Source organism: Rhipicephalus sanguineus, chromosome 4 (assembly GCF_013339695.2).
Source record: "Rhipicephalus sanguineus isolate Rsan-2018 chromosome 4, BIME_Rsan_1.4, whole genome shotgun sequence".
Taxonomy (NCBI): Eukaryota; Metazoa; Arthropoda; class Arachnida; order Ixodida; family Ixodidae; genus Rhipicephalus; species Rhipicephalus sanguineus.
The window spans coordinates 34,043,669-34,057,933 of record NC_051179.1 but is presented as its reverse complement, the minus strand read 5'-3'; the positions used below and the strand labels follow the sequence as shown (position 1 = coordinate 34,057,933).

Below are 14,265 nucleotides of genomic sequence, written 5' to 3'. Positions count from 1 at the left end.
GCCAAGGAAATCGTTTTGTTGTTTCTTTATCCGTGGTGTACTAATTTCGACGTAAATTAAAAGGAATTAATGTGGACGAAAAATCACCCTTTCCGTCGGTGGCATCCGAACCTGTAACCTTCTGAGAGGCATCTGAGACTCCTGAGCGGCATCGAGAGGCGTTATGCTGCGCGGCACCTTTTGTTAAGATACCTCCTACGGGCTACTATGCTAAACAATTCATTATGAAGTTGTGATGCTCAGTTTGGCTCTATTGTTTTGTACGTCGTTACTCGCCGTGGCTTCAGTGTTTGCAACTTTCAGTGTTCATAACCAACAAGCCCGGCTCTCAACTTTAGCGATTATACCTATCTGTAGATCTATGGCAGTGTTAATGTTACAGGTGGCCTGAAAGATCCTGCGTACAAATACCACTTAATTGTCTCATGGGTTTAAAGAGACGGAGGCCTAAAAATTTGAGTTAAGCATCAGCAAACTTACCTGCCATCATTGCTAACTCATGCCATGGCCGGAAACTGGATTATTTAAACTGATTGAGATTTCACTAACTGTACGTTTGGACCAATGTATTTTATCCTGTGCTACGTTTATAATTACCGATCAAGGAGTTCATTCCAGTGGCGCCCACAAGAACAAATGAGCTTCCTATCAATGCTGCTGGCTCTGTTGTCAGACTAGTTCGTGCGCAGCGCATACACCTGTCTTGAAGGATGATCACTGCCGCAAAGAGCTCATTACGGCGCAAATTATCGCTAAATAGGTATTCTGTGGTCATCCGCACATTTTAATTCGCTGTTAAAGAGAAAAAGCAACAGTCAAAAGCTGAAAGAGGCTGAATGAATTCCGAGAAAACGCTGACGTGACGACTATGCTGACAGCTGCCGCTTGAACGCGCGCGGCTATGGGATTTGTAGCGTTAGCGTTGCTTGGGCGTACGATACGCTATTTCCCAAACTTAACGTACGTACACAAGACATGCGCTAACGCAAATCTTTGCGTATTCTATTCTGAAACTGCCTTATCAAAATTTACACGTCATGCGCTCAAAGCAACATTTTAGAGCACCGTAGCGCATCGCTTACGCGTATAATTGTCTGTGTTACTTCTTTTGATGATGACGACGGTGGCGCCGATGAAAAATATTTGTCGCCAATTGCTACACGGAGGCAATGTCCTCCTTCCAGGACATTTCCTTATTGTTCAATGGGTATATAGGAGGGTTTGTCGTAAGTGACTGTTGGACTGTTCAATAACAGAAAGAAAGAAAGCGGCGCGAAAAATCAATTCCGCGATGACCACTCTCTCTGATCAATTGAAATCATTTATTGCTTCTATACGGCGACCCTTAATTGGGCCTGCGGCGACCTGCCGTGTCCGCGGCATTCCCTGCAACTGCGAGGTAGGCAATGCAACATCAGCGCCACCACATAGGTCGCGGAGGCACGCCAGCGAATTCGAAACTGATTGATGGTGTCGGGAGGCCGGCTGACGACCCACTTCAAGGGGACCGACCCCATGGCGGTTTGGCCCGCGCGCGATGCTCGCTACCGGCACAACACGACGACGGGCAAGCACTTTAACTCACCGACGCGCTCACCTCGGTGCCTGGTCAAACTGGCGGCTGGCCAAACACGCGCGGGGGCCCCGGTGTCCCGGCCCGTAATCTCTGGCCAGCGCGCCAATGCTTGCCCCGCTTAGCACGCTGCCGCTTCGCCATTGCACCATCAGAGTGGGGTGCAGTTCCGTACAGCGCTGCCAAAGCTAGAGGAGACACGAGGAGGATGCACCAAGCAGATGTTAGGCGCTCGTTCCTTTCTTTGTAACGTCGCATGTAGCGATCCAGTGGTTGTATCTGCTCTTGATATTGCGATGTGACACATTCGTTTTGTTTATCAATTGAGAAGTGCGGAATGTTTGGCGTGCATGCTAAAGAGATGCAGCTATATCAAAGTCCTAACTTAGACTACTCAGAGAGGGTATGATTAAAAAGAAAAATAATGAATCGAAGGGGAGGGGACGAAGTGACGAAGTTCTGTTGAAGAATGTGTCTAGGTTAAAAAAAGTTTCAATAGTAAAAGAGGGACAAGGAGATGAGGCTTTAAATATCCCGATACAGTGTTCAGTCGGTAAGGTCGCCATGGAAGCACAACTTTTGGCGTATAGCGAGGTGCTCGAAATTTCAGGCTTTACCGCCTCATAACAGCCCCGAGTTCAACATAAGAGTGAAGAGCTCTTTGCGACGACGGCCGAACTCTGGTCGCTTCAATATTTAGATCATTTAAATATTGTAATCGTTTTCGAATGCCTCAATGAAAAGCCGCGCGAGTGCGTACCACGCGACGACGGGCACAGCGTAAGTTATAGATGAATACATACACTCTAGTAAGGCTGTCACGCTTTACATCGACAGATAATAGTGTCCTCGACTTATGTAGTACTGAATGGAACTATACTGAAAAAGGAACGTGTACACACATCAGGGATTCACAAACTCTGTCGCTTTCGGGCTACCGTTTACTTTTTTTTTTTTTCAACTTTATGCTATCGCGTCGTTCCGATCTTTCGTATACGTCCTCGCCTTCCTTTGTGCCGACGACCTCTCAACGCTATTTGTGTGTAAGCCTATAAATCTGGCAATGCGAGAAAAAAGCGAGTAATGACGGCACGCGCTTGTGCAAAGAGACGTGCCGGAACTAGGTCTGATGAGCCTTACCGTGCGCAGTGTGTCGACGGTTTATTCGGGACGCACGCGTCCGCTATAACGCATGTCCCGCGGTCATGTTGGTTCAGCGAGCTTTTGACAAGAACATAGTGTGCCCTGGCAGGTCGCAGCGGGCGGTTTAAACGCCGTTGGTGGATAAACGCGAGGACGCTGGCTTTGCACGATGGTCCCGATAGTTTTCCAAAAAGCTCCCGCGGGTGAAAAGGTCGTGTTTGTGTTGCGCGTGTCCGCGTGCAAGCCTGCGCGTACTTGCGAAAGTGCGCGCGTGTTTACTTTGCTATTAGAAATCGCCGAATAATCGTTGAATGAAAAAACGAAGAACGTGTCAACAGAAGAGATCTGGGCGCGCATATAGACGCGACCAATTGCTACTGGGCTCCCGTGTGTGTATATGTTAATGAACACGCTGTCTGCCCAGCTATATTGTGTATACCTATATATTATACATACGGAGTTGAAAGAACTACTCACATTGGAAGCAACTCAAACTTCCTTCTGCAAATTTTCAGAGAATGGAAGAGTTGAAAGTCGACACGAACTTGTTGCTGGGCGAGTTGGGGAACTTGACGACATCCTAATTTTAGCGCTAAAAAATACGAACACATTGGAGACGACAGGACAAGCGCTAAGCGCTTGCCCTGTGCGCTTGTCTTGCCGTCTCTCATGCTCGTCATTTTTAGCGCTAAGATCAAGACGTCGTGAAAGTTGTGCAGACGAACACTGAACCAGGACCTCCGTTTATGCAGCGGGCAATTGCAGCGCGCTAGAAACCTTTTCTGCTGAATAACTTGCTCAAACGTCGCTCACTGAAGCAAGCGTCTAAGAGGAAAGGGGCATCGCCAATTAAATGCGTTCGCGCTCAACCTTGCAATGTCCGCGTGACGGCTTTCTTTTCGCCCGAGGGGGTCGCTTTTTTCTGTAAAGGTCAAACCTGCTCCTCGTTTCAAAGGTCTGTACCATTTGCAATAAACCACGCGCGCATCGATATTTCGCTCACTCGCCTAATAACTAACTCCTGTCATGCGGGTTAGCCGAGGGGTGACGCAAACGCGGAAGAACGGAATGCGCGATCACGTGCTCTGGTTGTCTAGACAGCTTACATCATGCGGGCTCGTGCACACAAAAATGTTGAAATTCAATAAGGGGCGGTTGATATACTTGCGTGGGTGAAAAGTTTTGAGAACCGTATACGCTCAGCCTGCTAATCAACGCCGGTGCTAGGCGAAGGCAGGAATGCAACGATGGCGGTCGCATTGATAAGGAAAATGATCGTGGAACAGGCAACGACGACGATTTCTCAATTCAGCATAACTTCAGCGTGAATCCTACTACAGGAAGTCCAACGGATGAGCTTATAGACAATGCGGAACCTTGAGAAGTTAAGTTCAGTAGGCCTCAAGGGGCTGCTTGTCATGTATACTTCCCGCTTTCGTTAGTGCGTGCGTCAGTCTACTTGCTTTGGTGAAGGCGCATCGGATTGCAGAGGACCTATTGGCCATTTGCGCTTTCTCGTATGTGGTGGGCTCATCACCAATTTCCAGTAAAACAGCGCCGGGAAACACGAAAGACCAGACGAAGAGGAACGACAAACACGCAGGGCGCACTGACAAATTAAAGTTTATTCAATGGATGCGCAGAATGAGTATCGGGTATACATGAATAAACAGAAGATAGCAAAATTCGAGAGGTAGAACAGAAATATGAGATATACCTTGTATTTTCCTATCTTATGTTTATTCATGTACATCCAATACTTATTCTGCGCAACTAGTGAACGAACCTTCGGTTAGCACGCCCGGTGTACGTGTTGTTCCTCTTCGTCTCATCCCCTATATTCTCTGGCGCTGTTTAATTGCAAGTACAAACCAACTATAGCGTCCAATTGCAAGTACAAACCAACTAGCCCAAAAATACGGCTTCACTGATCACCAAGATGTCTCATTAACTAAATAGTGGCAGGTCGATTCCACGAAAGATCTAAAAAGGGTGTATATTTGATGTTTCCGATTTTCCTGATAATTTTGTATGTTGTGCACATATGATTGCACAGCACGAAATCGCAGTTCGTTTTCAAATAAAAAATTTTTTCAACACAGCGAAATTCGACAAGTGTCGCCGGTTGCCGACGACCATTTTACGAAGAATGCGTTTTCGTAACTTCGGAACCATGCTGGCAGCTACTCAAGCTATATATTACAAATATCTTTCTTTTTGGCGGAAGTAGAAGTAAAGAGGAAATAGCTCTTATCATTTCATGGAATTCTGAGTAAATTATGTATTTTTAAAAATTCACGAAAAACGCTGCGTTTTTGAAAATCAGTCAAATTTGGGACGCTATGGCTACTTCTGTGAACATCTTAGCTTGTTCATATTTGCAGTATGAATAGGCCTTTATGTGAATAATGAACCTCTGCATTTGTATTTCTCTAATAATTTTCAAAGTACTAAATTTTCATGCTCGAAACACCAAAAAGAGAAAAGTGCTCCTCCATTCAAAAATCTATAATAAAAAAAACCCAATCTCAATTTTGTTCAAAGTCCCCCAAAATGTTCTCAAAGGACTGCAGAATGATATTATGAAAAAACATGTTGCATCATTTTTGTTAGAACGAAAGCAGAAAATGTCAAACATTGTGTTTCCATAGCGTGGTGGCCACTGCGTAAAGGACATCTCTAGTAACAAGAAAATACAGTAACACGTCTTTTTTCTTCTCTGAGCTTCGCTAAACAGCAGTAATGATCTATTGTTGGAAAGTGGGAACAGTTTTGTGAAGAAAAAAAAGATCGTTCCAATTAAATGCATTTGCGACACCACTTACATTCCTCGTCGACGGGCAGCACGGACATTTTCATTCCTCTGGATAATTTTTTTTTAGTAAATGCGCTTATATAAAAGTAACGAAGCTAAACGCGAAATATGTGTAGCTGAGTCGATCATGCATTGTAAGAATGAGAGAAATCGCAAATGGCGGCAGGGGTGAACGGCGAGTACCGCAGTGCAACCTAAGCACAGCAGCCACGCATTGTTTGCCAGGCTTTGTCGCTATGCACGAGAAAAAGCTGGGGTGTCGATTGCGTTGGTTACACGATACATTTTTCACCGCTCGTCGCTCTCCCGCCCGGTCTCTGGATCCGCACCGTGCGGATCGTGTGGCCCGCGCTACAAGCACTCGTGTAAACGGAGTAGCATGCGTTAGGCGGACAGGTGCAAAGGGCGGCGCGATGGACGCCCGCCTGAGCAGACGACAGCAACGAGTACGGCTGTGCCAGTCAGCCAAACACCACCTGAGATAGAAGTTAAGCATCCAAATTGTGCTTCACTTTGATGCGATCACTATCCTACGCTCTGAAGGTGGCTATGGGTATAGGCGTTATAGCCATGGCCGAGATTTTGCACGGACTGCCTCATGGTGCACAAAAAGAAAATTCCGCTGCAGCAGAATTTTCGTTACGTAGAAGATATCGGATCGAGACTCTTTTGCGGAGGGTCATGAAGCAGGATGCGCGCTCATTTCAAGAGGGAAACCAGATCTGCCAGCACTCCTTCAAGAGAAAGAAGGATATGCAAAACAAAGCAGATGCAATGCAAACAAAACGTGTTTTGTCCGTGGCCAGAACTGCTGCCGCCAATCTTCACGTAATCGATTCTTTTTAAACTCTGCATTGATCACATAAGGTTTGACGACGTACACATTTGGGCCAACAAAAACCACACCTCTTGGCGACCGCTCTCCAGAAATTCATTTCCATTCATGAAGAGACCTTGGCTTTTTATACCAATCTCTCAATTCTGGCACAGCACATCATCATAAGAGACGCATGGAGGGAATGCGTTCTTTAGCACTCAAGATATGAATTATACTCAACTGAAATAGATGAAAGAAAAAGAGGCTACAACTGAAAGTGCATAATGTGGACTGAGGGATGTCTAAACACTGGCGTGAAGTCGCAAACCACGCGAATGCATTTAATTGGAACGGTCTTTTTCTTTACAAAACAGTTCCCAATTTCCGACCATAGATCATTACTGTTGTTTAGCGAAGCTCAGAAAAGGAAAAAGACGTGTTACTGTATTTTCTTGTTACTAGAGATGTCCTTTGCGCAGTAGCCACCACGCTCTGGAAACACAATGTTTGACATTTTGTGCTTTTGTTGTAATAAAAATGATGCAACATGTTTTTTCATAATATCATTCTGCAGTCCTTTGAGAACATTTTGGGGGACTTTGAACAAAATTGAGATTGGGTTTTTTTTATTATAGATTTTTGAATGGAGGAGCACTTTTCTCATTTTGGTGTTTAGAGCATGAAAATTTAGTACTTTGAAAATTACTAGAAAAATACAAATGCAGAGGTTCATTATTCACATAAAGGCCTATTCATACTGCAAATATGAACAAGCTAAGATGTTCACAGAAGTAGCCATAGCGTCCCAAATTTGACTGATTTTCAAAAACGCAGCGTTTTTCGTGATTTTTTAAAAATACATAATTTACTCAGAATTCCATGAAATGATAAGAGCTATTTCCTCTTTACTTCTACTTCCGCCAAAAAGAAAGATATTTGTAATATATAGCTTGAGTAGCTGCCAGCATTGTTCCGAAGTTACGAAAACGCACTCTTCGTAAAGTGGTCGTCGTCAACCGGCGACACTTGTCGAATTTTCCTGTGTTCAAAAAAAAATTTTATTTGAAAACGAACTGCGATTTCGTGCTGTGAAGTCATATGTGCACAACATACAAAATTATCAGGAAAATCGGAAACATCAAATATACACCCTTTTTCGATCTTTCGTGGAATCGACCGGCAAGCCCTGCTCCATTGGTAGTAATGGCAGGATAAGAATAGAAATAATGGAACGTGTAGCTCGACGTGTTAAGTGCTCTAGGAGAGTATCAGACATTTAAAAAACACTGCCACGACGATATATTGCATTGAACGTCTGGTTATACTCTTACGAGCGTTTTGGAAGCCTGAGAATGGTGACGGTGACTACATATTTTCTTTAATGAGGCCTTCCAGCACGCGCATGTGTAGCTGGTTTGTCGTCGATCCCCCCCCCCTCCCACCCCCGCCTTTTATTTTTTCCTTTTGGAGACTGAAACTGAAAATGGTTCGTTTCAGCGTACCAAGGAAATAAAGGCAAGAAAAAAAAAAATGAAAGAACGAAGACACGTTGCATCGTAGCGTGCTCGTTCAGATTTCTGGCAGAATACAGTTTCGCTCTTCTGTCTATAAGAAGGGAGCCGCCTCTGTTAATGGCAACTCTGCGGACGTACTGTATGCAGCTGGGTGTCAGGAAAACGAAAAAAAAAAAAAGAAAGGCCCGAACGGCGTAATTTCTTCAAGGCTGCGTCGCGATTATTATGCACCTCGTGGGTGAGCGAACAAAGGAAGTGTCTTTGAAGAAAAGGTAAAATAGACCATAGCAGATTAGTATTATACAAAGAAAGTATTTATTCGCTGTCCATGTTTGTGCGCTTTTAACGTTCTTAGATATGGGCTACCGACGTGCCCAGGTTGGCACATCGGTGGACTTTATTTCTAGTGCGACGGGAACAGTCCTGAATTTACTTCGCGATTCATATTTCTGCGATTTTATAGTTCTTAAAAAATGGAATAAAAACGTACCCAGATTCCCACTTCGGTGATTACGAAGGAAAAAAAATAAGGCCACATGTGCCGAGATAAGATAAGCGAAAAAGTGTAGAAAGCACAAATACGTAATTTTGTAACGGCAGTATAAGCACGGATACAACGTCACTTCAGATTTGGACGATAACACACTGATTGGTGCATATGGAACGGCGGCAAGGGCAAACACTGATATCTTTGATCGTTGCGTTCTCTTCCGCTATAAGTGGGTTGCTTTCGAGAGACTACAGTAAACAGTGCCTCGGTTACTCCACCTTCGTTGTGTGACGCAGCGAAAGAAGAGAACATGATGGGACTTCGGTGGAGCGGACATGCATAAATAAAAACGTGGGAGTAAATAAACAAATAAACATAAACAACATCGCCACTGAAAGTTTGGTGGTGAGAATTCAATGCTCACTGGAAAGCTCACAAACACAGACACGCTTCTCTTTGAAGTCTCGAGGAATGATACTGGGAAGTATGGAAGAAACGGCGAACGGAAAGTCACGAATTCATTGAACGACTCTACTTCTAAGACGACGCAGCCACAGTTTTGCGGATGAAAAGAAGTCGCTCTTTTTTCTAATTTGTAGCGAAGAAAAAAAAGTAAGGAAAGCTGTCTTTTGACAGCAATAGAGGAGGCGTTGGAAGGAATAACCGGCAAAAAAAAAAACAAAAAAAAACAGAGCATCTCTTATGCCTCAGACGACTCGAAGGCGAAAGCCATCATCATCTTTTGCTTCACAGTCGATGTATTGTTCCTTCCCCGCCCCCTTCCGAAAGCTTTCTGTACCTAACATGATTTTGCGCTGCCTCCAAGATCGGAGGCATTGCAAGCTTTGTGCACCTCACCTGGTTTTGCACTGCCTCCGTGATCGGCCGACCTTTGACCAAGTGACGATGTCGTGTGATGACGTCATCATGTGGCGTCACGTATCTGACGTCATATGGCGTCGTGATCACGTGATAATTATCTTCTGCATCACTCGTGCTGATGTCGACGGTCAATTTTTGCGTTCGACGAGGCATCTAAGGCTTTCGCCTTCATAACGTAAGAAAAGGATAGCTGCAGTTCCACGACTGGGCACGAAGCCGTTTACAGGTAAATAAAAAGCTTACAAAAGGAATAAACAATAATAATAACAGGCTCTCTCGATACATCTTATAGAGCAAACCTCTTGAAGGAAACAACGGAGGCAGATACATACAGATGTAAGATATTCAATTGAATGTAATACAACGTAAACGTAAAATTTTTGAGAGTATTGCGGCAACTAGACTATTTGGCCTCGGTACTCGAAGAAAGGCCGCTCTTTGACGGAATAAAAGAGCTCCTTCGTTGTTAGCGCTTCACCTTGACTCTGAACCGAGTCAGAGCTTCCGGTGGGAGACCGCCAGCCGATCAGCGCTTTCATTCAGAATCGCGCGAGCGTGAGGCGGGCGACGCTCGACTGCGCCGCCGTCGCCGACGCACGCAACTCATCCCCTTCCTTCCCCGTGCACTCCTGCCGGTCGACGAATTCGCAAGGCAATCACCGCCACGGCTGGCTGGACGACTTGTCAACGCCAGGATTGCTGCACCCATAGAGCACACACCCTTGCTCAATGCCTCGCTCGCCGCATAGAGTTTCCTGCACAAAAATTACCAGCGGGAGTTACAAATATCAATCAATCAATCAATCAATCAATCAATCAATCAATCAATCAATCAATCAATCAATCAATCAATCAATCAATCGATTCGCCGCTGTGGTATAGTGGTTATGGGGCTCGACTGTCGACTCGCGAAGGTCGCGGGCTCGGATCCCCACCGCGGCGGCCGTATTTCGATGGAGGTGAAATGCTAAAGGCCCGCGTACTTAGATTTAGATGCACGTTAAAGAATCCCAGGTGGTCGAATTTTCCGAAGCCCTCCACTAAGGGGTCCCTCGTTATCATATCGTGATTATCATACCCCAACAATTATTACAATCAATCAATCAATCAAGCGTACCGGGACACACTGTACATGCTCACGTGTGTGGTGGCTGGTATGCATCATTAAAAAAAGAAAAAGAAAGAGGTAAGCGAAACCAGCTTATACGGGAACTGTCCAGGATATGCGTAGCGTTATACGGTAGTCGTCTTGATATTTGCACTGTTGTTGCGGTACGATTAAAGAAGATATGTACATATACACATTTATACGTATTGTCTTATATTACACTCCATACGTGAATCTTGTTCGTCTCCTTTTTCATTTTTACGTGTACCTTGCGCTGCATCCTCACTGCGTTTCCTTTTGTGGGTGTTTTGTACATGTTGGTTCCAAAAAGGTTTTTTTGGTTTCAAACGAAATTCTTCGACCGATTTACCACGTAGTGATGCGTATCAGATGCCACAGGCTAGAGGACACGGACACAAGCGTAGCGAAACGATGTTTGTTTTGCCAGTTCCCCTTCACGTGTCTCTACGCCTGCACCGGTAAACCTTTTTTCTATATATGATCTGCTTATACTGTCAAGTGCACGAATACGTTGATGCTTTATTTGCTTTTTTTACGTCGGATAACTTCAAAACTTTGTTTTCCAATGCTGTACCGGTGCACTGTGTCCTCGCTCCCGTTCGTACTGGAAGTCATCATTCCGGCAGCGTGACATGCACTGCGCGAAGGACGCGCGCAGTAAAAAAAAAAAGAAAAGAAAAAAGTTAACTCACTCATCCGTGCCATGCAGCGCACGTGCTGATATCTATATCGGACTCAGTGCTGTGCCTGTTCGAGCGATGCGTGCAGGGTGCGTGGAAAGAGCGCGGCTCATCGGCGTATGTAGATGCGCGCGGAGCACAGTGCACCGTCATTCTTTAGGGCTACTATACTTCCCTCGAAAAGTCGTGCGTCCCTCCTTCTGTAACGTAACAACAAGTGGGCGGATCCTGGAGATAGGACAATACTGACTTCAAATGTCAGCGCAAAAAAACGACAGGACACAAGAAGACGCACACAGCGCTGTGCGCGTTTTCTTCTGTATGTCCTGTCGTTTCTTGCGCTGATATTTGAAGTATGTACAACCAACAAGATAGAGAGAGAGAGAGAGAAAGAGAGAAATGATTTAATGCAATGCTGGAGATGTTTGGTTATTCGCCTGACATGCTGCTCCTGGTGCTGAGCACCTGGCAACACTGAACCGTGAAAGAGATGGCAAGAGACGACAAAGGTCCTGCATAGGATTTCGTTTATGGACAACACATCTACCGCAACAAGTAACTGATCGTATATACAGGTGGTGCAAAAAGGAAGCAGGACACTACGGATGTCAAAGCACTGGTTAATGTCCTCTGGTGTTGGCTACTAATGGCTAAAGGACGGTTAACGTCTTCTGGTGTTTGCTGAATAACGACTAATGTCGACTGGCTGCCACATAATGGGTAAATATTGTTTGCGCGTTATCTGTCCGTTCCCCAGTAGTTACGAGAAATCGTTGAACAGGTTATGTCGCTGGAACCTGTTCTCTGTTCAACGATTATCATCACTTTAAGCTGCCGCTTTCCCCTGAACGTCTGTCTTGTTTGCATTTCCCAATAGCCGTTTCTGCCAATTTCCCTAGAAACCTCATTGGTTTCTACAATTTCAAGCGCATAGTTCATCGTTCAGTAAGTTTAGTGCCAAATAAAGGCTCCGCTTTCCCTGCAATGTCCCCTTCTATAGCTGACGCAGGCACTTGTCATATAATATGCTTCAATGTTTCTTTTTTTGAAAACACTAATATTTGTAATGAATATTGAAGGAACTACATCGAGAGGGAGAGAGAAACGAAGAGGAAAAGCAAGGAGGTTAACCAAGCTTTGGCTCGGTTGGCTACCCTGCACTTGGGGTGGGGGAAGGGGAAATAACAGAAAGGAAAGGTAGAAGAAAGAAGAAGAGTAAGAAAGATGACCAGTTAGCTTGAAACTACACAGTTCACAGGCGCTCGTGAAGTCCGGTGTTCCTCAAGAAGCACAAGAGGGCTTTCGTGGCCTTACATATATGCGAGACCGTAGGCCAAGGACCCAGGAACTTTTCTGTCAGTGGTCTTGAATCCAGGTTGAATGCAACTACATCGAAAGTGTGCATTGTTCTTGTAGGTGTGCTGCGTTAAAATTAGGACCTAAATCTGCCTTGCTGGCTCATAAAAGCGTTGCGTATGCGTCGGTTCCCACAGTGCGTTTAGTCTGTATAATTTCTGTCCACGAGACTCACTTTTTTCAGTCCTTCGCAATCGTGTTTATGTTGCAAAAGGACGTGTTATGCCGCAATCACGTTTCGCTACTACACGGTTACTACATCAGGATGCGTTAGGTTGCGTTATAAAAGGTAAACACCGCCGTCGGCCAGTTTCCTCGCTCGTGATAATAGAGGAAAAATAGAAAGAAAAGGTCAGAAAGGGGCTACGGACGGTTACGCATGACTTGCCTTGACGGCTCGGTCGCAGCATTTGCTGCAGGGGACAGGTCCATGGCACCATCCCAGGTCAATTGCGGGCCCTATTTATTGCGAAATTCATCTGTGGAAACGAACAGCCGCTCGTTAAACTTACAACGTTCTCCCCGAAGCCGACAATTAGTGAACTATGTGACTTTTTTTATTCATTGAATAGAGCTTGCGAAAGAGAACCCGATCGTTTGATTATACTTCAGCGAAGGTCGGAAGCTGCCGCGCCGCCCTATGTGTGAAGCAGAAGGAAGGACATTCAATTCAACTGAATAAAGCTTAGGAAATACCTTGATTGCTGGGGAGACCTAATCCTTGCGTTATTGTTTAGGCTGGAACTTATCTGAGGTTACGAAGGTAGTAACAATAGAAATTATCATGTTAAAATGACGACTCGATATCCATTTCGAAGAACTGGTAAAGAGAGTGCCCTGAGTATGTGGCTAACGACGGATTTTTACGTGGGAAGTTGAGCACATGAGTTACGAGTCCCTTTATTGCCAACGTGCCGCTTTTGTAGATATCCGTGAAGTATATAGACGATAAATCTTAATTAGTGAAATAAGGACGAATATAGCATGGAGCTACATGTGAGCAGATCTTAGAGCCGAATACGCTGACAACTCTCTGACTACGGTGTCGAGCGCGTCGTAAGTCATACGCAAGTGCGCCAGTGAATGCATCAGAGGCGATCAGTATCCCGTTCGTGGATTTGCGATTCCTATAGCACTCACGTGCTGTCTTTTCTTCAATATTTGCGTTTTTCACCGCTCGTAGCAAGAGCTAATGTCCCCTTACAAATAGAGCACTTCCGTACCGCTATGCTCTGCTTGGCTTAAATTACTGCTGTTCCTTCTGATGGCTTTCGCGGTAGCCCAGTTTGTCATTTTACTTCATCTCGCCTTGTCGTGCGTTTTAGCTCCGTGAACGATGATTAGGCATCGCGCAGATCGATTATAACTGTCGCGTTTACGTCAGAGACCGAGAAACGTTTGCCCAAGCTATAGGACACTGCTCGAAACTCTTAACACAGTTGCGAACTTACTGAAAACTGATCGTTGACCCCTACCTTGGCAAACGAAATACGGCACTGCGCAAGTGAAACGGATATGGTAAGCTTCAACATGTGACGCTTACACTGTAGCAACGCACGCTGGTGGGGCAACAAACTTCAGAGCAATTCACTGGTTGCACCACGACCTGTCTGCGGTACACGCTGGTTGCGCCAACTACTACTCAGACTGACCTAACGTAACCTCCCCACCCCATTCCCCTCTTTCTACCGCCTTCACAACGAGGGTTGCTCTCAACATCGTTACAAGAGCTAATACAAAATCGCCTTTAGTGCTCGAAAAACAGCGTTTTTCGTCTCCGCGCTTTGCGTAATCACTGTAGGAAATCCGGCTTAGGAAGCGCGGCTCGCAGCAGAAACCACAGTGCGGACAGCTATTTGAGAAAAC

At 45.2% G+C, this 14,265-nt stretch overlaps 1 protein-coding gene across 2 annotated transcripts in view; it reads left to right on the top strand.

Annotated features, from left to right (window-relative positions):
- Nucleotides 1-14,265, top strand: part of LOC119389742 (endothelin-converting enzyme homolog) — a 152,263-nt gene that overhangs the window by 23,757 nt on the left and 114,241 nt on the right. The window lies entirely within an intron of this gene.